Genomic DNA, 14,310 nt, shown 5'->3' on the forward strand with positions numbered 1-14,310 from the left:
AACACCTCCTTTTCCAATGCAAGTTTGCATGTTCTACATATTCACTCATTCAAATAGCGTCAAATTTGTATCCGCACACAAGTGTTGCCAGTATTTTTGGTCATTGATTGGACAGTATTTCAAATAAGTTCAAAACGCTAATAAGGGTGGGAGCGTATGCCTTAATTTGGTCGCTTTGGCTATGTAGAAATTATTTGGTTTTTAATGAAATAATGCTTCTCCTCTGTAGGTTATTTTCCGATGTACGCAATCGCTACTTGCGTGGTCTATGTTACAACAACCGAAGGACCAACCGCTGTTCAAGGCGGTGCGTATGTGATTGGAGCAGGTGGTTTCGGAGATTTTTTTCACAACATGGGTGGCAACATAACTTTTGGATGGAGCCACCATCTAGATCGACATAGCTATGGTGTCGGTGCAGAGGACTCTACTGTTGCCGATTTTGTCGTTTTTCTTTCATGAACTTTTGTTACACATTTGTATTGGGCCGTGTGGATCCTAGTGATGCAGAGGCCGGATATTACTCATACTACTTCGTATCCGCTCGATGCAACATTTTGAGATAATAAAATTGTCCTTTATATAAAAAAAGGTAGGTAGACACATGCATTTCGCATGGTGTTCGTTCAGTGACGACATGCATGTTCTCCTAACTGTGCCAACTAGACGTTGGTCAGTTCCAAATGCATCAGCCCGTTCGTTTCTTTGAGCACACACATTCTGTGCCTGCATTTGAATTTCGTGCAGTCGTGTGCTGCAGTAATATACTCATGACTAAATGCAAATACATGGCTATTGGATGATCTAGCTACTCATGCGTTCGGCTTGTATACATATATATATAGCTTATTGAAAGTGTCCTCTATCCTCCCCCGGTAACAAATGGCAATAGAATCTGTTAGCTAGCTAATTATGGGGATAAACAGAAGCATGTATCCAAATGCAGTGAGATATTGGAGTGAACCAAACAAGGCTGCTGCTTTGCCAGATATTCCGGTCGTATCTTACTATTTTCTATCTCTTCGATGTCTTTACAGGGGAGAAAACCAAACCAAGACCCGGGGACAAACACATGTCCCAGAGGCCGAGATGTCAATGGTTTCTGTCCTTCATCCTCCATCTCCGGTCAACTTCATGCGCCGCTCGGTAGCGCAGGCCATGTCAGCCTGGTGTACTACATAGTCGTGTCTCGCCATGCATTGGGCGCACTGTGTTCCATGGGATCTGAGATCATGTGCCCTGTTTTACTCTGACTTTCATACACACTAGTCTACTTTTCTATTGATCATTCTCCCTTGTTTACTTAACTATCTTGAGTTCTTGACCATTTCCCCTTTTTTATTTATTAAATTTATTTTCATGTCGCGGATTGGATAATGATCAATAGTCCAGTACTCTGGATGGTCCTTCTTGAATGAGCTGAAAAACTCTTTAGCCCTGCTTCATATATATAAAACAACACAACCAAACTGATACAAGATGATGAGGCAACTCCCTAACAAGACACATAAAAGGAAAAGCAAGAGTACATGAGTAGGAACACCGAATCAAGAAGCAATTAAAACTAGTAGAACGCATGTGCGTTGCTACAGGCAAAAGGCATATAAATGAATCAAACGGATGATTAAGGTCCTCTCGAAGGTCGAAGTTCATTACTTTCACATATGTTCGGGCGTGTTCAGACATCAAACGGGTGTCCAGCATGCACCCCAAAATTCAACCATCTGGACAGTCTGTCAAATCCAGACCATATGTGTAGGAGAAATATGCTTGTCCGGACTATCCGTTATGTTATCTCGAACACACGGTCCTAACACAAAAATTCAACCCCATGACACACCCTTAACTTTTTCTGTCGGACCCTTCCCTTCCCGCTCGGTTTCCCACTGTAGTGGGACATTTCTTGTTGGACCTCTCTCCTTTAAAACTAGATGACGCCCACCTCACCAAGCCATGGCGCCCTCCAACCTTCACATTGTACATCCCCACAGACCACCAGGGAGGAGTCCCTCGCCAACCGCCCGCTCTCCGCGCTGAACCCCACCCCTTGTGTTCATGCTGATCCACCACTGCCATCAAGGTAGATCTGATATAACCAGAGTCTTTGCCACGTTATAACATACAGTTGATATCATGCTTACGATTAAAAAAAAGTATTCTTGTGCCTTTGTGTCCATTATTAACTCTTGAAGCGACCTAGCAATCTGTTTACCCTTCTGTCCAAAATGTTTCACCATGTTGCAACTGATACGCCACCATGTTCGTTGTTTCTAAATTTAACCATATGTGATCCTTGATATAGTCATTTCCTTCTTTGTTTCTTCATCTCAAAAATACGTGGATTTACAAACCTAAACTCCATAAGACCATAAGCTATACAATTAGCTAATAAAGGTCACCCCATGTGACAATTATACTATTGCTCTTCATGGCATTCTAATAGCGCAGATTATTTCAATTCTTGATGAAGAAATCACACGCTTTTAATGAAAAACTCTTGTTGAATCATTGTGGATGAAAATTTTCTGTATTTCAACTGATGGAAACCGGTATATCCATTAGAAAAAAATACATGCCACTATACTGGTAAGCACTATACTTCAATTCCCCAGCAGTAGAACATCATGTGCTATCTCTTTGGCATCCCAAAATAATAGTCAGAATCTGACCGACCACCTAGTAGCACCATATACTTGTTCCTCGATGTACCTCTTTGAAGAACCAGATCAAAGTCTTCTTTTTCTCCTAGCACCATCGCCTCTTCTGTTGGAGACCTACTACCTCATTCCCATTCTTAAGGCCAAATCTTCGCTCACGCCCCCCAAGGAGTAGCAGGGCATTACTTTGAGGCAACCACACAATTCAAAACAAACATGTCATCATCAACCCTCAATATATACCAACCCTACCAGATTAAAGTATCCAACAAAAATGACGCACTAACAGACTCTCTCACCTCATCCATACGAACTGCTCACAAAACATACCATATGTATTCTTCAGGCAGAAGCAAACAGTAGCATAAGAAATTAACTTCATCAAAACATGAATAAAATCCCAGTTTGCATAAGCGTGACAATAAGTGAAGCATGCACATCTGTATCTTCTTTGAGAATCATGTCCAACACCTGCCGGTATGGCAGTAACATTGTCCCTGTTATCCTAAATTTACCATCGATACCAAAAACAAAAACAAAAATCATTTCAGGAGAAGTCAGACAAAACACCATAATCCCATCACTGGGAACTGATCAGCAAAAAATCGAAGCTGGAAGTAGCAGCCGCTTTGTCCACGACCCACAGGCAGTGTCGCTCCTCTGATGAACCTAAAAGAAGAAGAGAAGATGCGGGTCTACAAACCAGCCGCGGAGTCAAGTAATGCGAGGCCAAAGACATGTCCCAACAATATAAAAGATGTTATTCATCAGCATGTTACATTTGGCTCTCATCAAGATACTGAAATCATGTCTTCCTTTCTTTCACTTAACATTGAAACCATTCTAAACATATCTGCCCTATACTGTAAGTTTTAATGCACTTCACCAAATCAAGCAAATGAGAATAGTATGAATATCAGAAGGAGATCATTTGCAACTTTCATGTGGTGGCCAAAACTGGTTCTTCCTGGAAGTACACTAATTCTTGTAAAGCAGAAAATCCTCTAGTATTAAAAATCCTCCAACATAGAAATATGTTTGGTGATATCTTGAATATCATTATTCTGAATTGCAGATACTTAATATTCTTGGAAAGATGTCGATCAAGTCTACAGCTTTCATTTGGGTGCCACAACCAAATTATGAACCAAATTATTTCTTGAATTTAAAATAACCTTTTGACCTATTACTGAATATGTGGTCAACACGGAGATCTATCCTTGCAGCAAAAAGGAATCAAACAGCCGCGAATCCAATGAAATAAGTCATATTTCTTCTTTTCTCTTCTCTTCTCCTTTCCTCCTTCTACAACTCCCAATTTCCTAGTGTCCATGCTTAATCCATGAACCAAGCAGTCAGTAACAAAGTATACCTAATCAGTCTGGTCTCATGCAACTTTGTGTTTGCGACAAAGGGGTAGGCAGCATGCATGGAGTGAGATATAGTTCACCGGAATTTAACACTACATGGAAACTAAGTTCAGCGAGAGTTTGTATCTAAAGCGTACCTGATGGCTTGAGCTCTGGAATAGTTCTGCATAAATAAAGAGACACAAATGTCAGGCATAAACTGTGTTTGCAAAATGGAAACATACAGGCAGAGCCACACAATCCTACTTCCAATTGATATATACTGAAGCAGACTTCATGTTCACGAACACGCTGGATAGGTTTAACTCCAGTACAAAAAAATGCAAACCGGATTTTAAAAGAGTTTGTGTACTGTGCCGGAATCATGGACTGTCCATCAAAATTTAAATACTCTCATATTGCTCAAGGGTGTAATTTATTAGCATTCTATCAATATCTAGAATCAGCAACCGTCCATGATTTATTAGGATTAACACATTTACTGAATGTTGTGACCAATGTGTCATCTAATATTGAATATTGATGATCCTCATAATTACTAAAAGAGAACATACAAAATTTCTACATAGAGATCACTGAATCTGCATATTGTTATCTTTATATATACTGGCAAAATGCGTATGAGGTCAATACAGAGACACATACAAAAAGAACTATATTAATGATTGGCTGAAGAATAAGCAATAGTACAATGCATATCATGTGAATTTGCGCACTGCCTATGCCGAAATAAGTCTAATCCATGTTTTGCAGGCAATGAAGTCCCATCCATGGTTTACAAACAATTTTGAAAATATAAAGAGCCATCCGAGATGGCAAGTAACATCCATTAAAAGAATAATGCTTTTCAATGATAATCACCTCCACAGGAAAAACAACAAAATGAAATTTGATGAATCTTCATTGAACCATCGATGAAGATTTTCATCACAAGGTCACTCATGGACCATATTTTCCTTCAGATATGTGCAGGGCTATAACACCAGGTGGGAAGATGAGCAGCTAAATATATAATGGCTGCTGAAAAACTTGACAGTTCCAAATCAAAAAGTGATACTCTGATAACTATATGATTCCAGCCAATAAGATTGTACATGATGCCAGCAGGTAAGATTGTACATAAGGTAACTGGACTCGGAGGGCGGAAGCCATGGCCGAGTTCACGTGTTTGAAGAGGAGTTTGTTACAATTTTCATCCGTGGAAGTGACGGGGAGGAAAAAAGGGCATGTATATGGCAGTAAGGGTTTCTATACTGCAACCATGGCGGCCTGCCGAAACGAGCCCCGCGGAAGCTCGGGAGGCTAGGAGCTCCACGTCCTCCTCGATGCTGCTAGCGAAGTAGGTCGAGCCGGCGGCGTCAGACCGCTGGGGCACGCACGTCGGTGCTCCATCGCTGTCGGTGAGCTGCATTTTCATCCACATGTTGTCGGCGGCATGGCCGCCAAGCAAGTTTGCTGACAGTAACTGGATATTGTGTGAGCAACGTACATATATTCCCTATAATTATTTACCTTTCTTGTAGACTATCTGAATCATTTATTCAGAAGATACAAATGTTCGTGCAGGCTAGCCATCATCTTCATGAGTCGATTCCAAAAAGCATCCTAAATCTAACAGTTGGGTTGATCGTATTATCCCTGAAATGTCATTACAAGAAATTCAGTGAACATCAACTAAAAGCTCGACTGCAAGACAATTAGCTGAGGTAATTCACATGCAACATCCAAGGTAAATCGGTTGCCTCAAAAGTTGGTTTTCCTGTGTTATAACAAAATATGGCATTGGCACTTAAATATCCACATAAAAGTTCAGAAGTTTCTTTCCACGCTTATCATAAGAATCCTTTTTGCACGACTTCATAGGCCTTATCAAACTTAGTTCAAAAGCAAACAAATGAAGTGACCAATTTTAGCTAGCTAGTAACCCTTTAAATCCCACGAAGGAAACAGTAAAATATCTCTTTCTTTACCTGATCATTTTTAAACAGCTTGGTTTATAACTGGAAACCATTGCGTGGGCACCTGCTTTTCCCTGTCATAAAGAATCAACTCTACAAATATAACGCACTTGTCGCCGGAAATTCGTGAATCATAATGTACATGGGTGGAGCACACGTCGCAATAGAGCAGAAGAGAATGATGTACCTAAAACTTAAAGGCCACATTAAGGTTCGTGGGATTCTTGTCCGGGTGAAACAAATTGGTCTATAGAAACCCAAATATAGCCAGCACAGCTATATGAGAATTCAGAACCCATGAGGCCATGAGCACACATATAGTCAGAAGCACAGCTAAATCACGTAGCTTGTGAGCATACACCGTTCCCTCCAGCCACTTGATCGGGTACCATGGAGTTCACCTTGAGACACCTCGTGGACGACCTTCGTGCCTTCTACAGAATTAAGCACACAAAAAAATGAGTTCACCTTGCTAGACTATTGAGAGGGATCTGTGTCCTTATCAAGTACAGAGTATATACTATGGAAAAGGGGTTCTCTCCTAAACAAAATAATGCAGCCTCCATCCAGAAACAAACGAGTAATTAAGCACCCTCCAATTCAATTTCGCTCTCATGTAAACTAGATCGGAATCGCGCCCTGGCGCGAGGGTGCCGGTCCAAACACCAGGTTTAGCATATGCATTCACACTGTATACATCATACAAATAATAATGGCCAAGGTAACAATATTTACAATCCACTCAGTATATACCGTAAAGGAAAATCCAAGGACAATCTATGTACAATTGTACTCAGCCATCAACCGTAGTATCTTGAACTTTAACAATAGGCTTATCAAAATTAAAATGGCCTAAGTAAGCATTGGCCCTAATCCAATACATAAAATCCATAGCATAGAAAGCATCACAAGCATAGAAAGCATATCTTTGTCTGCCAAGCAACCAGATTTAAGCAAAGTAATTTTTGCACTCATTATTCTTTCAACCATGATAAAAATAAAAAACTAACAAAGAATCATTCAGAAGTAAGGTTTGTTTGTATGCACACAATAAGGAGCCACCTAAAAATGTATAAATATAGAAAGCACGTAGCACAATAGGTTTAGTAACAAATATCACAGGCATAGGACGTACAAAAGCACTTGGTAGCTTACAGACAATCCACAACTTTGCATGTCTTGGGCATAATGTAGACCAGGAGGAATGACGACACGACGCGTTCATAATGATTGGTCCTCCAAGATCCAATGTAGAGGTGTTGAAAAAGATGGTCACACAGATCTTGCCGTCGTCATGTACAACACAAACATACTGAGCCGGTGATTAGCGAAGGTGTGCTAGGAGCATGTCAAGAAATGCCCGGTGTGGGATCCTAAACACTCGCTTGCTATCCTGCAGTGCCCGAGAACATAAAACATAAGGCCACGAGGAGCTGCTTACAGTAATTGCATCACAGCACGGGAGAGATATCAAAGAAATCAGTCGCGGATAAAAGCAGACATAGTGTTAAAAAAAGATACGTTAAGTCCATCGGTTAATCAGATTGTCTTGAGCATTTGATGAGCATTTTTAAGAACAACGGGGCTATTAATCAGTTGAAAATACAACTTGTTTTAGTAAGAGCAGTCGATAAGGTAAGATCAATATGATCACCTTCAATGATAGAAATCTAATTAGCACGTAGGATGCTTGCGCTTTATAAACAAAATACATCTACATAGAAGGCCTAGACAACATCTAATCAATCGAGGAAACACCTACAGAGCTATTAACTACACGAAGAGCACGTCAAAGAAATAGAGTTAAAATCATCACACTGCCTGGATCTAAATATCACTATTTCTATACTACTATCTGCGAGCATCAATAATCCCTAGATCAGATGTGTGTTTCTTTACAGAGTTAGCAATGTTTACATCTGTGAGTACTTCTTTTGATTATAAAAATTCCCGAGTCACACACTCATCATATTTTTTCAACCGTCCAGTAAAATCAGAGAGGGGACAGGACGGGTTTCACCTGACCCGTGAAAGCGCCCGTAGACGGTTGTTAGTGGAGCCAGCGGAACCTGACGAGTCATGGACATCGAGCTCTTCGTCAGCCATCGCCATCTGAACAGAACACATGGATCCAAGAAATTACTCAGAGGCGGGCACACATTTAGAGTTCAAAAGGAAAACAAACCATGTAACCATCCATTAATGAGGACTGACCTGGTCAGTGGAGCTGAGCTGCGAAGGGAGAATCGAGATAGAGGGCTTGTCCGAGCACCAAGAGCTCTAACAATGGGGAAACTCCGTAGTTCGTTCTTTTTCCTCTGGTGAATTCTGCGCCATCCTTACATGATTCATTAGCAGCCACCAAGAAACGATCTGCAGAAAACAAAATCAAAGTGAAATCAAATGGAATCACATGTAGGAAGCAGTGAAGTACTATACATGCAAAAAAAAAGACATGAGGAAGGAAGGGAGCCCAATGGATTATCATTTTCTTCCAATAATTAATTAAATAACATCATCTGCCCCATCATAGGAGCACAAGATGTGTACAGGGCAACAAGAATGCCTCTCATCAGATGGCACTAAGGAAAGCTAATCAGATAGAATACACAGACGCTAAATGATGGTATGAAGCAGCTCGCTGCATATTGTTATACAGTTCTTGCAATAATAGATCCATCGGTAGGATATTCAGAACTACATCTCCTGGGAAGGCCATCATGACATTCAGTATTCTTTAATAGATCCATATTCAGTATGCTATTCTTGAAATTGGAGGATCACTTCAATCCGGATTTTGCTACATGTGAACTTATCAATGCAATTCATTTGTGCTGCTCTCTCTTCCTAAGCTAACCACGACCATAACCAGGCAAAAAGGGAGGAAACTGAATGGCATAACTGAAAGACCAAGTATATTGGTGGGGCATAGATGCATACGGAAACGCAACTGTAGAACTGCATGTCATAGGAGAAGAAATAATCTGCACTACTTATGCATATAATGAAAAGGAGATAGTTCTCCTAGCCTCTGCATCATGATCATATGGAAAATAATAAATTACCCGAGTGTCCCGAGATCTTCGACAAGCAAATATCTGTAGCAAAAAGACACCCTGCCCTCGTATTACTACAGCAAAAAGAGCAGATCAGCAAAAGGCAGGTAACTTAGCAAACATGCACAAGAGTTAAAATCGATATTGACTATAGTGAGTAGCTCACATTGTTCTATGTCAGACAGGGAAGAATTTCACAATACAAAACATCACTATGTAATTGTTGAATCCCTTTGGTTACCAGAGAACACACGAGTACCTATCACTATAAATCCAGACCAAATCAAATAAGATGCAACTAAAATAAAGAGGCTTAATTGTAAACAATTTAGCAATTTCATGACCTAGCTCACAACCCGGTAAAACACAAGACAAAAACACAAACAAAACACTGGTTAGCATTTGCATGATGCAACAGGCAAGATTCTGTTAAAGGGGGCAGCAAACTACATACTCCCTCCATCCCAAAATTCTTGTCTTACATTTGTCTAAATACAGATGTATCTTGTTACATTTTAGTGTTAGATACATCCGTATCTAGACAAATCTAAGACAAGAATTTTGGGACGGAGGGAGTATATAATAGTGAAGCCTCTACTATCTATCGATGTCAAGAAAAGAAAATACTTTCAGAAACAGAAGAGCGTGTATTTATTTTATTTTTGACATAAATATGGGATCTGAATGAGAGCTAACTCTTTGTGCAGCTTGTCTGTATCATGTAAAGGAGTTGTAGAAAAGCAGGCTGCAATGCAAAGAAGAGCCAGTCATCATTGTATTGTTGTTGTTGTATGAAATGAAATAAAAATCAACGCGAGCAGTAAGGATTCAGGGAGGGAGGTTACATAGGTACATACATTATCAAGGGGTCGTTTTTGGATAACATTGCAGAGCTCAACTGGCTTGCAGTACAACTTGAAGGTTTCTTCAGCAGCAAGCTGCTCATTTGGTGACAGCTGAACTGTCGACGGTTGACGGCACATGTTGTCTGCCCTGCCCTGCATATTATATTATGTATAAGTAGAAGTCAAACAAAAAAGAAAGATACATTTATATAGATGGAGACATGGTTGAGTATAACAGACAAAAATTTACTCAAAAAAGATTCCAGATGCCGCATAACAATGATAAGCAAGCAGCGTGAAAAGAGGGAGACATTTTGCCGAATGAGTGAATTCCTCAACCATTCAAGTGGGGAAACCAACCATTAATTATTGTTTTCATTTCTTGAAATTAATTATATTTATATCTGTGGTTCCCCTGCCCTGCCCTTGATACACACATATAACTAAATAGCTAAGTAGCTACTGCAGATCTAATCCAATCTAAAACTCGCCCCTGCCCCAATCCCTGGTTGGATCGTATCACTCGCCCGTGCCCCAATCCCTGGTTGGATGAGGAAGCAAGCATAGAGTACATATAGATGCTCCTGCTTTTTTCCATGACCCCGTTATTAACCGTAGTATATAATAATGATAAGAATTAGAATCAGACTGCACTGCATATGTTGGTAAATACATCGGACTGATTCAACTATCTCTAAAACTCCATAGGAACTACAGCATGAGGAGCAAAGACCAACGACTTGATATACATCGTTGATGATGAAGGTATATGTTTGTTACTATGTTTATGATGGCTTCTCATGGGTCAGAATGAATTATTTTTTAGGTAGAATGTATTAGGTTCATACAGAATGTAGATTACAATTGCTTTGTTAATGGACATGTTTCTACAAGTACCTAAAAGTGATAAAAGTAATCCTTGCATGCTGCTGTTGGAATTAGAATGTTCTTTGATGAGTCAAAATAACATATATTTATTGACTCACTGAAACTGCCATGATCCTACAAATAAATAATTAGTTGACCTGTTTGGCTAGATGCTTGATGTTTCTCTTTAATTGGAAAATAGCATATAAGAAACATTTCTAAGAAATTCTTATCAATGAGAAAGCTAAGGGATATACTGAACCTTGATACCTTTTCTGGATAGGGGTGGGCAGAAAAATAGAGAACCGAAGACCGGAGCCCAAAAAATAGCACGGTATTTTCAACTCAAAAAAGGAAATAAATAGCTGGTATTCTAACCTACAGTTCTATAGTGAAAAATATTTTGTGTCACCAGTTCATTCATGAGAAACATTTAAATAGATTTATCTATGTGCTAGACATTTATTTGATTGAATACGCTTGGTGCATTCTTTCCGAGATTTTGCTGTTAAACCTTATAGAAATAACTCATGCATTGCTAATTCCTTACTTGAAGGCTACTGCTGTGAAGGCACCTGTCATGGCAAACTTCACGACTGAGCAAAATACCAGGTTTTTGGCAAACACCGACACACACGAGTGATTCATAACGTGTGCTTTGTATCTAGGTTGTCTTGGTCTAGAGCTTTTACTTTTATCTATGTGTGACATGTGAGGGTCTCTCTCTCTCTCTCTCTCTCTCTCTCTCTCTCTCTCTCTCTCTCTCTCTCCTCTTCAAACCCTAGACGACGCATGTAATTTAAGTGAATACTATCACCAAATGGTAGATATGAAATTTTTAGTTCCCTGCCAAATAAAGAGCTGCAATGGCAGAGATCAAATGGATAACCACATAACTGTTAAGGAGAGCAATGGATCGAATGTCGGCAATGGCATGATAACATTAGTAAGGGAAACCTAAAAATTCCTTAGAATTATTAGAGAAACAACACAAACTACATCTGTTTACTTCTTCATCCGTAGGCAGTATAGAAGCAGTAGTACAGTTAACCAAGTCACATGGTAGCGAGATGACTGTAAGAGAAGCAGCAGCGAAGAGAATGTCATGTAGCTAAATAGAGGAAATACTGAAGAATAATGAGGAAGACACAATATCTAAATAAAGTGGTCCGCAATTTGAAGTATAAGTATATTCAGACATATATAAATCGACCAGAACCTTGACTTCCAGTCTACAACACACAAAATTCAGAACAACTAAATTGTAGTTCTACTTGCGCAGGGAGACAGAGTGCAGTTAGAATCACATAAAGAGCTCACCTCAGAGACCATCAGTTCCTTACACAAAGTCATGCCACATCCAACACCATCATGTCGTGAAAGGAGAAACCAAGATAATGAGGTCCATTTCGGAAGTTACTCAATCCACCACTCAAGTCCATTATATTTATTCTATGAGTGACGTACCAAAAGGCTCACAAATATGGTGGCAATCTGTATAAAAATATACAAGCCATCAGTAGAAGTAGTTGGCAGTAAACTATAAGCATTATTCTCGACCAGTATGACTAAAAGCGTGATTTATCAATATAAAACAAAAATACATTTGCCATATATATACAAACAATAATCATGAGGCCGTAGTGATGGCTTACTCCAAAAGAGGGGACACACAGAAACCAAATCAAAAGCTCCACATTTATAGTTAATCTAAATGAAAATTATAGTACATGCATGATAACCATGGCAGAAGGGGAAAATCATAAACAAAACAATTAGTTACTCTAGTAAAATGGTAAAACAACATCGCGTGGAAAGCAGAACTGGTGATAGAACAATGTGAGCTACTCACTATTAATTTAGTAGGAGATGGCTACCTCATCTTTTACTATTTTTTACACCTAAAAGTAAAATATATGGCTTCTCACTATTAATTCAGGAGGTAGGCTGCTCACTGAGAGTTTTTACAATGTCAATCACATGATTCAATGATTCATACCTCTGTATCGATGGAAAATGCATCGTAAACATGATCCTAGTCTTGTTCAGCTACTACATCTTTAAATTTAAGCTGCCGAAGAGTAGGATCTATCACATTTGGGTAGCTTCCTTTGTATTCTTGAGTACAGTGTGATGAACATTATTCAATGAGAAACCAATTTCGGCTAGCAAGAACAGAGGGTAAGCCTCAAACTCACCATGGCTAAGAAAAGGTCGCCACTCGCATGATAGCCAATTTCAACAGAGGGTAAACTCCAAACTCACCATGGAATCCTGCCTTTGCTTCGCTCCTGCTTCTTCTGACAAAATTAACAAAGTTCAGAAAAGATTAGTAGGAGCCCAAGATCCTGGAGGCACAAACTCCAGACATCAGAAATTACTTTTTGAAAAGAAGAAGCAATTTGACCTTTGCTAGGCTAAACAAAAAAAGAAAGATCGTGATAATATTTAGATGACAATCGAGGTGGTTTGCACAATCTAACATATAAGTTCTAACTACACATGGATAAGGACAGATGGCCAATTACCTGATAGACCTATTGTTGTGGTTATGTTGTTGTCCATCCAATAGAAAAGAAAATGTATCATTTCTTCTGTAGGAATCTGAGAGGGACACACAAGTTGTTCAAAGTTGTCCTGACCAAAGACAGAGTCAGTATAAGACCAAAAGAAGTAGAGCAACAATCTTGAGACATCTCATATTCAAATGCATATGCAAAAAGACCTAACCTGGCTACCCTGCAACCAATTTTTCTGCTAGTATCAGATAGGAACAAAAAATTCCTTGAGAAAGGACACAACCTCGGGACAAATCGGTCCTCCTAAACAGAAAATAAACAGGTACCCAACAAGCTAAGGAAGGCAACAAAAACTACTGTGTAGATACCTAGGACACATCTAGTTCTACCCACCGCCTCAATTCTAACCTATTCACACAATGCAAAATTGAAGAACACAACATCATGAGAAAAAAATGCAAAGCTGGATCTGCCTCTCTATGAACACCACACCAAATTGCTAGGGTTTTCTATTCCATGTTGAGCAGTCTGAAATCTCCAGGTCCAGATTCTCTGGGGAGGGAGAGGGGGAGGGGGGAGAGATGCACCTGGAGGTCTAGCAGGCGCAGCAGGAAGGAGTGGTGAGCTTGTCATTGCCGCTGCTCTCACGACGAGCTTGCAGCCGCGTCGCATCAGCCTGACCGTCGCCGCTACTGATGGCATCGACACGGAGAAGGCAGTGATGGAGGAAGCATCCCTCCATCCAGGGGACCACGCCGGGGAGCTCCTGGTCGCCAGGTTGTGCGGCGGCTGCCGCGGCCCCTTCCTACCGTCGGATCAGGCGCGCGAGCTCGTAGGGGGAGCTACAGCGCAAGCGGCAGCTGCACCCCTCCGGGTGACGTAGGAGAAGGAGGACCGGCGGAGGAGGGGAAAGAAGGAGCCAATGGGAAGGAGGCGCCGGAGGAGAAGGAAGGAAGAGGCGAGGCCGGGAGGAGATTTGGAAGGAGAGAGAGGTGAGGCGAGAGGAAGGGGAAGGGGGCGGTGCGAGTGCGGCTGTGC

The 14,310-nt window shown here is 40.4% G+C and overlaps 1 long non-coding RNA gene across 3 annotated transcripts; it reads right to left on the reverse strand.

Moving 5' to 3' along the window:
• Positions 1 to 3,082: 3,082 nt before the first annotated feature.
• Positions 3,083 to 14,304, reverse strand: LOC119278686. Of its 3 annotated transcripts, none has more exons than XR_005137923.1 (14): positions 13,860 to 14,304; positions 13,282 to 13,390; positions 12,952 to 13,050; positions 12,074 to 12,247; positions 9,899 to 10,039; positions 9,738 to 9,786; positions 9,208 to 9,306; positions 9,051 to 9,115; positions 8,200 to 8,358; positions 8,011 to 8,097; positions 7,121 to 7,378; positions 6,173 to 6,419; positions 5,998 to 6,059; positions 3,083 to 5,665 (listed from the first exon to the last, which is right to left on the reverse strand). It is a non-coding gene; the product is annotated as an uncharacterized LOC119278686 (long non-coding RNA). The 3 variants fall into 3 exon arrangements; XR_005137921.1 differs by having other exon boundaries at positions 12,952 to 13,053; XR_005137922.1 differs by lacking the exon at positions 9,208 to 9,306 and having other exon boundaries at positions 12,952 to 13,053.
• Positions 14,305 to 14,310: the final 6 nt, after the last annotated feature.

This window comes from Triticum dicoccoides, chromosome 3B, assembly GCF_002162155.2.
Source record: "Triticum dicoccoides isolate Atlit2015 ecotype Zavitan chromosome 3B, WEW_v2.0, whole genome shotgun sequence".
Classification (NCBI taxonomy): domain Eukaryota; kingdom Viridiplantae; phylum Streptophyta; class Magnoliopsida; order Poales; family Poaceae; genus Triticum; species Triticum dicoccoides.